Genomic DNA, 14,935 nt, shown 5'->3' on the forward strand with positions numbered 1-14,935 from the left:
AGGCACCCCCAAGATCACCTTTTTTACTTGAATGAGATTTTCTGATTTCTTGACCTCAGGGAAGTTAGTGAGTACAGACACTGAGGAGATTAAGGGAGGCGAGGGGCACGTTCTAGGCTCAGGACCTCCAGGAGCATATTCCAAATAGACCGACTTGACATTTCTTGGAAGAGGCAAAGAAGATTGAATTACTTGAAGATAGGAGGGAGCGTGAAGGAAAGCAGGCCTCTAGATTTCCCTCAATTTCCTTTTACCGTGGATTCTTGTAAGAAAAACAAACCAACCCATCCAGCACTCTGAATCTGTGCTTTGTACAGTGGACACAATCTGTTCGTGTCAACATAAAGGAGGTAAATTAGTTTCAGCGGCAGGCCAGTCACCTGACCCAGAAACGTCTATAACCGGATGAGTATTTTGAGGTTGTGTATTCACCTGTCTGGACAGTTAAGGACTCTGGACGTATGGAGGGTTAATTTTAAAGGGCTTACTGTTTATTGTAAAGCATACTGCCTTTACGTTAGAGTCCAGTGACTTAGGTTCTGACTTCAAAATAGCTTTGCCTTGGCAACAAATACTGTATGATTTCACTCCTGTGGAATTTAAGAAACAAACGGGCAAACGAAAGGAAGAGGCAAAGCAAGAAACAGACTCTTGACGAGAGAGAACCAACTGATGGTTACCAGAGGAGAGGGGGAGGGGTTAAGCAGGTGATGGGGATGAAGGCGGACACATGTGGTGAGCGTCCGCTGCTGTGTGGAAGTGTTCAGTCACTATATCGCACACCTGAAGCTCGTATCACACTCTATGTTAATGGCACTGGAAATAAAACTTAGAAAAATTGCTTTGCCTTAATAATCGAAACAAGCCTTTTCCTTGCCAGTTGACTTTTGACGTGTGTTTAAGGCCACGATCTTTTTGGTATTGTTTTAATAGAGATAAAATTTGCATAATACAAATGCTGTGAATATTTTCTGTCCAGAGAATTTAAGAAAGGTTAATTGACTTGACACTTGGTTCATTTATGTGAATTCAGTGGCTGATAGGCCAGGCTGATATAAAGCCAGGTTCTTGCCTTCAAGGAGATCGCAGCCTCCCAGGAGGATAAAAACATAAACAAATATTAAGAAAGCCATGTACAAGGTGCCCTGTGACTGCAAAGGATGTTTATTGCTCTTTCCGTTCTGAGCCTGCCTCCAAAAATGGTGGAATCTTTTCCTCTTGCTCTATTTTTTTGTGGCAACTCGTCTCACTTTGTTTTAGTGTTCTCTGTTGGGGATTTCATATTAAGGTTAGCATTTTTTTCATACTTCTGAACATTTCTTGCTTCTAAGACTCAAAGAAAGAAATGTGAGTGGTGATGCCCCATGTTGGTCTGTTTCTAAGGATTATAAAACATGCAGTTGATATAATTTGATATAAAAAAGATATTTTTGGATGCTGGAGTGTAAACAGATTCTGCCAAACTTACTTTTCCTATAAGAAAACTCCAGATCTGTTTGCTTACTTAAGCCAGTCCTGTATTATATATATTTCTGTCTTTTTTTTTTTTAAGATTTTATCTATTTATTTGACACAGAGAGAGAGAAAGAGAGCACAAGCAGGGGGAGCGGCAGAGGGAGAGGGAGAAGCAGATTCCCCGTTGTCGAGCAGGGAGCCCCACACAGAGCTTGATCCCAGGACCCTGAGATTATGACTGGAGCTGAAGACAGACACCCAACTGACTGAGCCACCCAGGTGCCCCTATTTCTGTCTTTATTGTATGTATCAGCCACATCTCCTCCCCAAACGCCAAGCCAGAAAGAGGCTACTTCCTGTCTTCTTTCCTTTGAAGTTTCCTGAAACTTTATCTCTCTCTCTCTTTTTCTTTGTTACTGAAATCTCTTGCATGTTTGCAAGTGGTAATAGCAGTGCCTTTTCCTTTTATACTGGTAAATGAGGGATTAAGTGGACAATACTTAGATCTCTAGAATTCTTAGAGAAAGGACTAAATAAAATGAAATAGTATTATGCAAGGTGAATAAATTATTTTCTTATATTAAGCTGATTTTTATTAAGGTGAATTTTTCTCAATGCTAATCTCTCTCTCTCTCTCTTTAAATTTAATACTCTGGCTTCTCTTTTTATAGTTAATGCTTTTAGACTCCCTCACTTCCCTCTTCTAAGGCATTTCTGAACTGGCACAATTGTCTTTTTTTTTTTTTTTTTTTTTTACTTAATTTTATAAAGTATGGTGTCTTTTAAATGTTACTTTAAAAAATTCTTTCATGGCTCTTTCTTGGCCCATGAAATGTAAAAATAGACTTCAATTGATTTCACTTTCATAATCTTATTTCATTAAAATCCTGCAACATGTTGGTCAAGTGCTAGTGTACAATTTTCAGAGCTAAATTTGAAACCTTAACCAGAGTTGTATTTTACCTTTCTGTGAGCTGCTTAAAGGGCAGACTTCTCTGGTTACACTTTCCAGTTTTACAGAAAGGTCCTTTTCCTCCTTTCCCTCTCTGAACAACCGAGAGAGGCAAGGGGATACTCCGCAGACTGGTTGAAGAGAGCCGACATTTGTCCAGTGCCCTGGGATTTGCTTCCTCCCAGCATGAAAGCTTGTATTTGTGGCCTACAAAGTGACGTTGTGTAGAAAGGGGAAGGACAGCTGTTTATTCTGGCCTTGACCAAGGTGAGAACTCGAGGTGGGAGATCTGAGCTTGGTGTCGGAGGGGATTTGGAACGGGAGCAGTCCAGTTTTGTTCGCGCTCGTTGAAGCCACGACGGAGTGGAGGAGCTCTCATTTCACAACTCATAATACAGCTCTAAAATCTTTTTCCTTTTGCTTGATGTATTTTAAGCAGTTGAATACATTTTCCATAAATTTTACTGCCTTCCATTTATCTTTGAATAGAAGCCAATGAGAGAAATATTTAGGAGGTTACAGACAACAATAGAACGAACTGTTAGAAAAGTCCTTTTGTGGCATTCCTCAAGTGTGTGCTGCTGCAAAAATGACTGTAATTTGATAGTGCAATGTTGGAAGATGATTTTATTTACTATTTAGAAAAAACATAAATGAGCCTTGCTTTTTAAATTCACAGGTTCAAAACATTTAGTTATGCCTCACTAGCTCAATCTTTGCTCATTATGCTTTACATTGATGGAATTAAATGGGACACATTGCGACGTTGGATCGGCTCCACAGTTCTAAAATACAGAGTTTGACTGCATTCTGAAAAAAGTTGAAGACACTGTTTAATAGCAGAAATGGAGATTTGTAAAATTTTGTTTTTGGCCTCAAGTTTGTTCAAGAAAGTGTCCCAGTGGTAGAAGAGGGAACGAACATGAAGTATACTTACCTATAAATTGCCTTAAAACCAAAAAGGATTCTTAGACTTTGAGAGAGCAAATCATTTTTTCAAAGCCACATCCCTGGTGTCTGTCCTGGCCATAAAACGGCTAGTCTGTGGAGCGAGTGCCCTTCTAGTACTCATATATGCCAGCACTGGTAGTAAACACGTGTTTAATGGCATTTGGCCCTGAGGCATCCTGTTTTAATTTTCTGGATGTCCAAAGACATGTATGGAAGAAGGTCAGAGCTTCGGGATGCTTGCTGTGTGAGGTTCATAGGTATTGAGAGAAGAGCGCTGCTGCAGTAGAATGCCTATGATTTTCTTTCTTTCTTTTTTTTAAAAATTTAAATGCAGTTGATTAACATATTATTAGTTTCAGGGGTAGAGTTCAGTGATTCATCAGTTGCACACACCACCCAGTGCTCATCACATCACAGGGCCTCATTCACGCCTGGTTATCCCATTCCCCACCCCTCTCCCCTCCAGCAACCCTCGGTTTGTTTCCTATGGTTAAGAGTCTTTTATGGTTCAGTTCCCTCTCTGATTTCATCTTGTTTTATTTTTCTCTCCCTTCCCCTATGATCCCCTGTCTTAAATTCCATATAAAAGTGAAATCATATGATAATTGTCTTTCTCTGATTGACTTATTTCACTTAGCATAATACCCTCTAGTTCCATCCATGTTGTTGCAAATGGCAAGATTTCATTTCTTTTGATGACTGAGTAATATTCCATTTTGTGTGTGTGTGTGTGTGTGTGTGTGTGTGTGTATAAATAAATATATATATATACCACATCTTCTTTATCCATTCATCTGTTGGTGGACTTCTGGGCTCTTCCATAGTTTAGTCACTATGGACACTGCTGCTATAAACATTGGGGTGCACATACCCCTTCAGATCACTACATTTGTATCTTTTGGGTAAATACCCAGTAGTAATTGCTTGGTCATAGGGTAGCTCTGTTTTTACCTTTTTGAGGAACCTCCATACTGTTTCCTGAGGGGCTACACCAGCTTGCATTCCCACCAAGAGTGTAGGAGGGTTCCCCCTTTCTCTGCCCATAATTTTAAAGGATTTCTCTGGAGGCCATCTTCTGTTTCTTTTGCTTATCTCATATAGGGACTCTACAGTTTGCTGCTTTCAATGGAGTCAGTAACTTGTGCTTTAGTGTTCATAAGATGATATGAGCAGATGGTCTGCAGCTCACCCATAAACATTCTCCATCCTGCCTACTTTGTATCAGAGGGCTTCTCGCAGGCGGATCATCAGCAGAAAACCCGAGCTGATACCATCTTAACCCAGTGATCAATCCAGCATTTGTCCGACCCAAAGTTTCTGTGAGTTTCTACCCAAAATGCTTATGTGAATCTAATTAAAAAGAAACCAGAGATAAACCCAGACTGAAGGCCCTCCTACCAAATAGCTGGCCTGTGCTCTTCATAAAGGTCAAAGGTGTGAAAGACAATGATTGAAGGAAATAAAAGAAAGATGAAGGAACTGTTCCAAAGACGTGACATCTGAATGCGGTACATGATCCAGAGCTTTCTTTTGTCATAATAGACATCGTTGGGACAGTTGGCAAAATTCGAATGTTGCCTGCAGATTGCAGTGTTGTTTTATTGATGTTTATTTCCTGATCTTTAGAACTGTACTATGGTTATGTAAGAGTTTTTGGGAAATACACATTGGAGTATCTGAGGGTTAAAAATAAATAAATAAATAAATAAATAAATAAATAAAAATAAATAAATAAATTATATGAGCATTTTCTATGCCTCAAATCACCGGTCATTTGTTTTAATGGTTAAGGGTAGGGAATTGAAAGATAGGCTGGCCACTGTGTGATTTTAGTTACATTGTCTCTTTAAGCTTTAGTTTCCTGTCTATCAAATGGATATTCATGGGTGTGTCTGGATGGCTCAGTCAGTGGAGCACGCTACTCTTGATCTCCAGGTGGTGAGCTTGGGCCCCACTTTGGGTGTGGAGATTACTTAAATTCATTCATTCATTCATTCATTCATTCATTCATTCATGTGGTCACTGGATGTTAAGTAATTTCTATGTACCAGGCCTGTTCTTGGTGCTGGGAAGTCAGCACAGATCAGTTAGCACTGATCAAAGCAGACATAACCCCTGCATTTTTGGAGCTTATATTCTACAGGGAGAAATGGAATATGAATTAATAGAAATGAAATCAACTTTAGACAGAAACAGTTGCTCCATGGAAAAATGAAAAATGGGGATGGAATGACACGATTAGAAGGTGGTTTCTTTCTGTTTTATGTGGGGCAGATAGGGGCACCCCTGTACCGAGGTGACCTTGGAAGCAGAGACATAAATGGGGAAGGGAATGATATATGCAGGAATCCGGGGAGAGGAGATCTCAGGGAACAGCAGGTCTGGCAGGCGCTGTCCCCGCCCTGAGGCCAGATGGTGTGTTTGAGGAGCAGTGCAGAGGAGAGCATGAGTCCCATGAGCGAGGGCTAGAGCAGCTATGATGGTGGCGCCCAGCTGGTTGGGTTGCTTACAGAATTGAGTGAGAAAAACACAATTAGTATGTACTTTGCACACATTAAAAGAATAACACACTATAATACATGAGGATTTTCTTAGGAATGCAAGAAGGATTCGGTGACATGGCGTTCATTATCTTTTTAAGTCTATCAGTAACAAAAATCGTGTTTTTATGGAAAAGCCATCTGAAAAAATTCAATATCCTCTATTGATCTAAAGATCTCTCAAAATAGAGAAGGAAAATATCCTTAGCAAAATAAGGTATGTCTGTCTCAAGCCAAAAACCATCTTAGGCTTAATAGGAGATTTGAGAACATCCCCATGGAAGTCTGGAGCAAAATAGGAATGTCCACTATTTTTTACTGTTTATTAGTGCTGTTTTGGAATCACAAGTCAAGATAGTTGGACAAGAGAAAGAAAATAAAGTTTAAAGGTATAACAGGTAATAATAAATATTACTTGCAAATGATAGGAATATATGACTAGAATACAAACTAATTTTATAGATACTATATGTCTGGATACCAAGACAGTTTCTCAACATCTATAGCTTTCATATATACCAACAATAATGAATTTGAAGAAATAGTGGAACAAAAGATCATTAGCATAAAAAAGGATAAAATACCTAAGAATAAACTTAAGAAATATATACAATGTATATGAAGGCACTTAATGCTCCTGAGGGATACAGAAAAGATGCGAAAAGGCCTGTCCTATTCTTGAATATAGAGATGCTAGTTCTCCTTAAATAAATGTGTGTGTTTGATGTAGTTCCAGTGAAAATAACAAGAGGATTTAAGAAAATTTTTTTTTGGTGGGGGTTACTAAACAAATGTATTCTGTGTTCACATGGGAAAATAAGCATGAATAGCCAGGACAACTCTGAAAAAAACATTAAAACACATTGTAGGGGCACCTGGATGGCTCAGGCAGTTAAGCATCTACCTTCAGCTCAGGTCATAATCTCAGAGTACTGTGATCCTGCACTGGGCTCCCTGCTCAGCGGGAAGCCTGTTTCTCCCTCTGCTGCTCCCTCTGTTCTCTTTCTCTGTCAAATAAATAAATAAATAATCTTTAAAAAACCCCAAAACCCCACATTGTAAAGTGGGGTACCTAGGTGGCTCAGTCGATTATGTATCTGACTCTTGGTCTCACCTCAGGTCTTGATCTCAGGGTTGTGAGTTCAAGCCCCACTTTGGGCTCCATGCTGGGTGTGGAGCCCATTTACAAAAAACAAAACATATTGTAAGGCTATAATAATTGAAACATTGGTATTACCAAATACCATATTTAGCATATGATAAAGATGACCTTTCAGATTAATTAGGGAAAGATGCTCTGTTCAATAAATAGTAGTGGAATAAGCAGGTAGCCATTTGGAGTGAAAAATCTATTTAGAGCAGTACCTCAAATGTTAAGCCAAAACCTATATAAAACAGATATTTAAAAAGTAAGTTCTAGAAGGCAGCATGAGAAACTTATTTTATGATCTTGGAGTACATAGGTTCTTTCTAAGTAAGACAGAAAACTGAGAAGCCATAAAAGAGATGGATCACCTTGATCATATTACCCCCCCCCCCAAAAAAAAAACCCAACTGAAAAAATCCTGCATAAGGAAACCAAGAGAACAAGAAAATTGGGGAGAATGTTTGCTTTTCATATCACAAAGGGGGACTAATTTTTCTAATAAAGAGTTCCTACAAATCCCTGAGAAGTCCAGCCCTTCAGTAGACAAACGGACAAAGGATACAAATAGCCTTCTGGAAGGGAAATGACGGTGGCTTTGGCTTTTACACTCCACTCATTAAAGGAGATTTGCATGTGACAGCTACGTGGAGGTATCATTTACCACTATTAGATGGGTTTATAACCTACCCTGTAAAGGGCGTGAATGCAACACAGTAGCCCCTTTAGTGGGCCATCTGGCCCACTGAAATCTATCATATGAAAAATCTTGTATGTTTTGACTAGGAACTTCAGTTCTAGAAATTTTTCCTAGATATGAATACGTTCTCCGAGATATACTATATATTTCTGTGTAGTATAAATGTATCTTACATGCACATGCATATTACATGCATGAGAAAATGATTTATATACAAGATAATTATTATAGGAGTGTTTATAATGGTTAAAGATTGGAAACAACTGAAATATTCATCCACAGCAACTGAATAAAAACACTGTTACATCTGGATGTTAGAAACTGTTCAGTCATAAAAAATATCAGTGAATCTTTTTATGTATTGTTTTGGAAAAATTGCTGGTATATGTTTGGTGAAAAATGTAAGGTACAGAACAGTGTATATAATATATTTATTTGTGTTAAAATGTTTGCTTGTTTATGAATAGATACAACTTCTGGGGAGTGTAATTTGAATTTGAATACACCCCCACCACTTCTCAAAAAAATTTTCATTTAGCACAGTGCCTTGCACTTAGCACTTATGACACATTGTTGGTGGTGGTTATTTCCATTATAATTACAGGGTTCTTTTATTTCATGAGTTGATTTTTAACAGTTGGTTCTGGAAGAGGAAGCCTATCTCACTATAAATGCTGCTTAATGAGGGTCATACTCATATTATTCATCAAAAATGCTGTATGTGCTTCCTGAAGTATGTTTCTTGGAGGATGTCAGTACAAGCTCCTCAAACCAAAGATGTCAAATAAGATTCGGGAACATTCGATTAAAACTGAGTGGGCTTCTTTCCCCAGATTTTCTTAGAGCCTCAATACACACAATGTGCTTTGTGAATATTCAAGAGGGATATTTAGAATGCAATGTTTTCCAAATTTATTTGAATGCAGAACTTTGAACAGCAATGGTTACTCCTTTTTTATTTTTTCCCCCCTTTAAGAAGCGACCTTTGAGTAGTTGCCACTTTGGGAAACAGCACTTTAATACTTAGATTTTGGTTTTGTTCACCTTCATTATTCATTCTAATAAACTTGTTTTTTTGATTCATTCCTAAGATGCCTATCATCTCTCCCTGCCTGTTTTTCTTCCTCTGGGATATGCTGCAACTCACTAATTTATTTCTGGGTTAAGACCTTCCAAAAGTCATCCAACTTATGCTGGGTTTCTTGGGTAAAGAGGAGACTCTATGTATCTAATGCAGAATTTCAGGGATTGATTGAATGGAAATTGAAGATTGAAGCTTAATGGGTTTCAACTTTTCCCAAAGGTTTAGGGTTGCTGGAGTGGAGGGGTGTGGGAGGGATGGCGTGGCTGGGGGATGGACATGGGGAGGGTATGTGCTATGGTGAGCGCTGTGAATTGTTAAGACTGATGAATCACAGACCTGTAGCCCTGAAACAAATAATACATTATATGTTAATAAAAAAAAAGTTTTGCTGGTAACGGAAAGGAATAAGATCAACTTAATGGATAGTATAGTTTGAGGAATTGTGAGCTTAATGTGGAGAAGATAACATCATTGTGGCTCAGAAGATATGGGACCTACCTCTGTCTTCACAGGTTCCAGCTATTCCCTCTTGAACAGGCTCCTTTGCCTCTTGTATTTCATTTTTATCATCTATGAATTCAGGGATTGGGTTTAAGTGCATCCATTTTAAGGCTGAGTTATTATATGCTTAATGGAATCAGTGAAGGATTATAAGACCACATAGAACATTTTGTTCTGCTCTACAGTGTCCACATGTGAATATAATCTATCTCAGATCAGCTCTTTTGGAGAATGAAATTATTCAATAATTAGCTCATAGTCAGTTGCATGTGTTGGAATGAACTTGAACTTTTAGAGACTTCTGTTTTGATTGATCGATTTAATTACCTTGCAGGAAAGCACTTGATTATAACAGAGGTCAATTAATATAGTGCTATGGATAAATCCACACCTCCTGTGTAAATTCCTGCATCTGTTTTACTGATTATAGGGAGAGATTTATGATGTAGGTATTAATTATCCATCCCTACCCCTTGCCATGTTCATTTAGTGGTTTTGCTAATACTTTTTGTGTATTCCTGTCTATTAACAGGTTTCTGAACTCAGCACAGCAGAGGTCTAAATTCATTGAATTTATGCCATCTGGAAATGAAGTTTAGATTTTGTTCTTTTGTTGAAATTAGTGATGTGACATCGCTGTCACACAGGAGTGTGAGCCTGAGTTTGATTTTATTATATGGAGGTAGGACATTTTGTTCAAAGGAGAGTACTTGCCTGAGCAGAGATTTGAGTGTGACTGAGTTGTTAACTGTCAACCCCACCCTCTTTTTAGTAGGAGAAATATTTTGTTTTTAAATGAGATGACAACCAAGAGAACTATCAAGACCCAGTGAATTTTAAAAGAGTCCTTACAGTTTACTTGAGTTCTGTTTAACCTTGCTTTTGATGTCATTCTCTGTATTACTGTTAAAGGACTCGGCTTCCTTTGGAGTCCTGAAGTGTTGCTGCCAGGGAATCATGATGGTAAAATAGAAGTGGTTCTCAGTAAAGCACTCATCGATACACAGCGATGCCTTATTACCTAAGTAAAAGCGTATGTGTGAGCGCCTCAAAATGTTGAGTGTAAGTGGAGAGTATATGATAATGGACACTAAGATGAGAGAAGTATTTTTCATGAATTAGAGATGCCCTTTCATAATTCAGCAGTCACAGGATGAAGAAAGGTTCAAAATCACCTGCAAAGCATCTGGAAGCAATCTGTAATTCTTAAGAGGCCGTAGAAGAGCCTCTATCTCTCCCGTACATGATGATAAAACTGTTCACATGGGATTATGGAGAAAGTAGCATTCCATTCTTTGTAAAACCTCATGTGATGAAATTGCCTGACATGTGATTATGAATTTAACTGTGATGTCCCAGATGCTTAATAAATGATTAATCGATTAGAGTGAAGAAAATTTTTTTTGAAAAAGATTGTACACCCCAGCTAGGGGTGGGGCTGCACGGCGAGGGGCAGAAGGAGAGGGAGTGAGAGAGTATCTTAAGCAGTCTTCACACTCAGCGTGGATCTCATGACCCTGAGGTTATGACCCCAGCCCCAATTAAGAGTTGGATGCTCAACCACCCAGCCAATCAGGCACCCCAAATTTTTGGTATTTTTAAACAACAGAAATTCAACTGAATAAATTTGAAGATAAATTGGCCTTATTCCACTGATTTATGAATTGGGCAGGATCCCATCGCAATAGAAAGGAACTTCACAGAGCTGTTCAAGAAGAAGGGCTTTTAAAGGCAGAAAGGGTGTGGAAAATGGAAATTATTAGCAAAGAATGCATTGTTTCAGGCAAGTCTGTCTTCCTAAGGGAGATGGAAGTGGTCTATTAGGTGGATTATCTCGGTGGTGCTCATTCAGCTAATTCCATGTTGACTGGCTAAAGGTCACATTCCTGGGGGGATTGTGGCGGGTTGAAATGCAATTAGGTTAGGTATTAAGCCTTGGTTTGCTGACAGGATTTAGCACTAGTGACTCCATTTTAGACCTCCTGTCTCCTTTTAAGGATATGAAGAATTGATTTATTTGCATGGAAAATGTTACCTTTTATTCTTTAGTCTCATACTCACTCTTCTTCTGTCTGGTCATTACCGCCACTGTGCCTGGTTTTAGAGGTTTAGGTCACACTGAGGTCTTCCTCCCAAGACACCCCCATTTTTTTTTCCGCTTTCTTGAAATATTTGTTACAAGAAAAGGTATTACCTTCTAAGCCTTTGAGGCACCTGTAGGTCAAACACACAAAAACCTCTGACAGTCATTCTAGGAAACCATCTTTTAATATAGTGGACTGTTGCAGAAAAATTATTGCATTCATGGGTGGTTCATCCTTGTTACACAGAGATTTTGAAAAGATCTATTTGTTATACTACACTCTGACTTGAATTACTCACCTTAACCCATCTAAGTTGGGGAAATAGTTTACCTAATACTTATAACTTGATTGAAACAAATTGTATCTTATTTCTTGCTTTTGCATAAGTAGTTGTGATTATATATAATTACAACATTGTACTCTGCTTTTTCTTTATATGATAAATGGTATTTTCCATTTTATTATAAACTCATAAAAGTTTTGATGGTTAAGTAAACTATGTTATATCAAATTTACTTAACTCTTCCCCAGTTACTAGGCATTTAAATGGTTTCCATGTTTTAAATATAAGTGTGAATGTGTATGTGTGTGTGTGTATGTATATATATATATTTTTTTCATTTCATTTTAATTCAAGTATAGCTATCATACAGTGTTATATTAGTTTAAGTTGTGCAGTGATTCAGTACTTCCATATAACCCCTGGTGCTCATCAGGACAAGTGCCCTCCTTAGTCCCCATTGGTGTGGTTTGAAGTGGTGTTGGGGCACCTGGTGGCTTAGTTGGTTCAGCATCTGACTATTGGTTTCCGCCCAGGTCATGATCTCAGGATTCTGGGATCGAGTCCTGCATGGGGTTCCATGCTCAGCAGGGAGTCTGCTTGAGGATTTCCTTGCCCTCCCTCTGCCCCTCCCCCTTCTCTCTCTCTCTCAAATAAGCAAATAAATCATAAAAAAAAAAGATGAAGTGGTGGGGTTCAGAGCCAACAGCCTTGAAAGAATTCTTGGGATGTTTTTGGTGCAAAAAAGTGGTTTTATTAAAGCACGGGGACAGGACTTTTTGCTTTTAATTTCCTTGATGATAAAGCTAAGTGCAGTCTGAGGAGAACCCACTCAGCAACCACAAATGGCAGTAAAAGGAAGGGAGACAAACTTGAGGATCTTAGATTGGGTTTCCTAGTTTCTTAATGATAGCAGGATTTTTTAAAATTCTTTCTACAGATCTTGGAAGCCTTCTTCTGGGAGTTTCCAGAAGTGCCCAGTGTTGGAGAAATCTTTTCTGTCGCTCTGGTACAGTGGAGAGAGCAAATACAGCTCAGCAGTAGGCTCCTGAAGAGAGCAATCACAGGTAATGTCTTACTACTATTGATATGAATTTAGTAATGTTCAATAGCATGCTTTAAAAAAAGCCCACTTGAGCTCACACATCCAAGTCAACATGATCTTGTTCAAAACCATTCTTTTTTTGAGAGACTGTCCTCTACTCAAAACATTAAAATTTATTTATTTTTTGGAATAGCATCTTAATCCTCTGGTGGCATTCTCTGTGGTGGCAAATCTCAACCCTGTGGGGCATGTTTGGGAAGTTGTTGAAACTCCTTTAGCGCTAAGGTGGTGAATCCGGGGGGCTCTAATTTTGATCAAAAACCAGACAGTGCAGTGATATAATGAAAACAGTTTTCCTTTTTGTAATTTGTGTGTTTGAAGGCTTATACACTGTATTGAAAGCTGATTCTAAGAAGAGGTGATTCTAGGTTTCAAACAATGGCAATATTGTTAAAATAAGCAATATGTTTTTATAAGCTTACAGAGCAGCATGTCCTGTTTATTTGACTATGAAAATGCTGGTATTCTTTCTTATTAAAATCAATCAATCAATCTGTCAGCATTGTAGAAAGCGCTCCTGTATTGATGAGGTTCAATAAGATGAGATCTAAACTTCCTTATAAGGTATACCTCTGAGTCAGTGTAATTTGCATCTTACTGGTGGTGTATTTTGCATTGTTACTCCAAGTATTATTAGAGTGTTTGTTAAAAATGCACATTAAAAATTCAAATTATTGGGGCGCCTGGGTGGCTCAGTGGGTTAAGCCTCTGCCTTCGGCTCAGGTCATGATCCCAGGGTCCTGGGATCGAGCCCCACGTCCAGCTCTCTGCTCAGCAGGGAGCCTGCTTCCTTTCCTCTCTCTCTGCCTGCCTCTCTGCCTACTTGTGATCTCTCTGTGTCAAATAAATAAATAAAAATCTTTATTAAAAAATTCAAATTATTAGGTCCCAATCTAGTATATCAGAACCAGAATGGGAGGGGGAAGGGTTTGGGAATCTGCATGTTACAGGAGCTGTCAATGATTGACACTCCCAAGGTAGTAAATTCATATTTCTGTCTCATCTTTGTGTTTTTTTTTTATGTAAAGGTGTTACTTAGTTATTTCTTTGATTTTTGCTTTGAATAAAATAGCACAGGACTATGTTCTCAAGTAGCTTATTATTAGATCAAATTGAGAATGTAATTGAATAAAAATGTACTTTGAACTCTATGTCTTAATTCAGAATGGATATATTTTTTCCTTAGATGCTAATGGATAAATCTGATTTTGACATCTAGATGCCAAACACTAAATTTCATGAAATATCTGCTCTTTCAATTTGCTAATAAGTTGTATCTCAGGTCTCTTATTCAATTGTGGATGGTCAAGAGCAGTGGGGAAGCATTGGAGGCCCCTGGTCTGTGCTGCGCTCAGTTAGCATCCGGCCCAGTTTTTTTTTTTTTTTTTTTAAAGATTTATTTAATTTTTTTTTTTAATTTAATTTTTATTTTAGAGAGAGAGAGCGCACATGCACAAGGAAGTAGTGGGGGAGGGGCAGAGGAAGAGAGAGAGAGAGAGAATCTCAAGCAGACTCCCTCCGAGCACAGAGCCCAATGCAGGGCTCTATCCCAGAGCCTTCAGTTCACGACCTGAACTGCAGTTAAGAGTCAGGAGCCCAACTGACTGAGCCAGCCACCCAGGGGCCCCAGCCCAGCATTTTTCAGTAAACATTGTGACGAAAGTTTTGCTGTGTGATTCATGGTTAAAACAGAAAAAATACAGTGTCCTGAGATTTTATGAAGCTCTTTGAACCCCTCAAACGAAAGGGAGTATTAAAATGAGCTGAAATAGTAGCCTTTGATATGAAGTTATTTTCATTACCATGTACATTCTTTAGTAATTATTCCTATAAATTTATTAATTTTAGGGAATGCACACCTTGTGTGCAAAGTGTTAATTTTTTTAGATATTATCAAGGGCACAGATTATACCTTTACTTTAAAAGATATGTACAACTATAGCATTCTGTGCATGTTAATATTGAGATATAATTACTTAATCTAAAATAAAAATGTCTATAGTTTCCTAAGTAAAGGCTATTACCTTGAGATGCTTCTTTCTTCAAATATTTATTAGTATGAAGTATTCCATTAAGTTTATACCTTAAAATTGTGTTAAAACATACCATGTAAAATTTATCATTTTTGCCATTTTTAAA

The 14,935-nt window shown here is 38.2% G+C and overlaps 1 protein-coding gene across 5 annotated transcripts in view; it reads left to right on the top strand.

Moving 5' to 3' along the window:
• FAM160A1 (family with sequence similarity 160 member A1) overlaps positions 1-14,935 on the top strand; it is a 225,879-nt gene that overhangs the window by 60,110 nt on the left and 150,834 nt on the right. For all 5 annotated transcript variants that reach the window (XM_032332513.1, XM_032332510.1, XM_032332509.1 and 2 more), the window contains one exon: positions 12,632-12,758. The gene's annotated coding sequence lies outside the window, so the exon portion shown is untranslated. The remainder of the gene's footprint in view (positions 1-12,631; positions 12,759-14,935) is intronic.

The sequence above is a fragment of the Mustela erminea genome, chromosome 2 (genome assembly GCF_009829155.1).
Source record: "Mustela erminea isolate mMusErm1 chromosome 2, mMusErm1.Pri, whole genome shotgun sequence".
Lineage (NCBI taxonomy): Eukaryota > Metazoa > Chordata > Mammalia > Carnivora > Mustelidae > Mustela > Mustela erminea.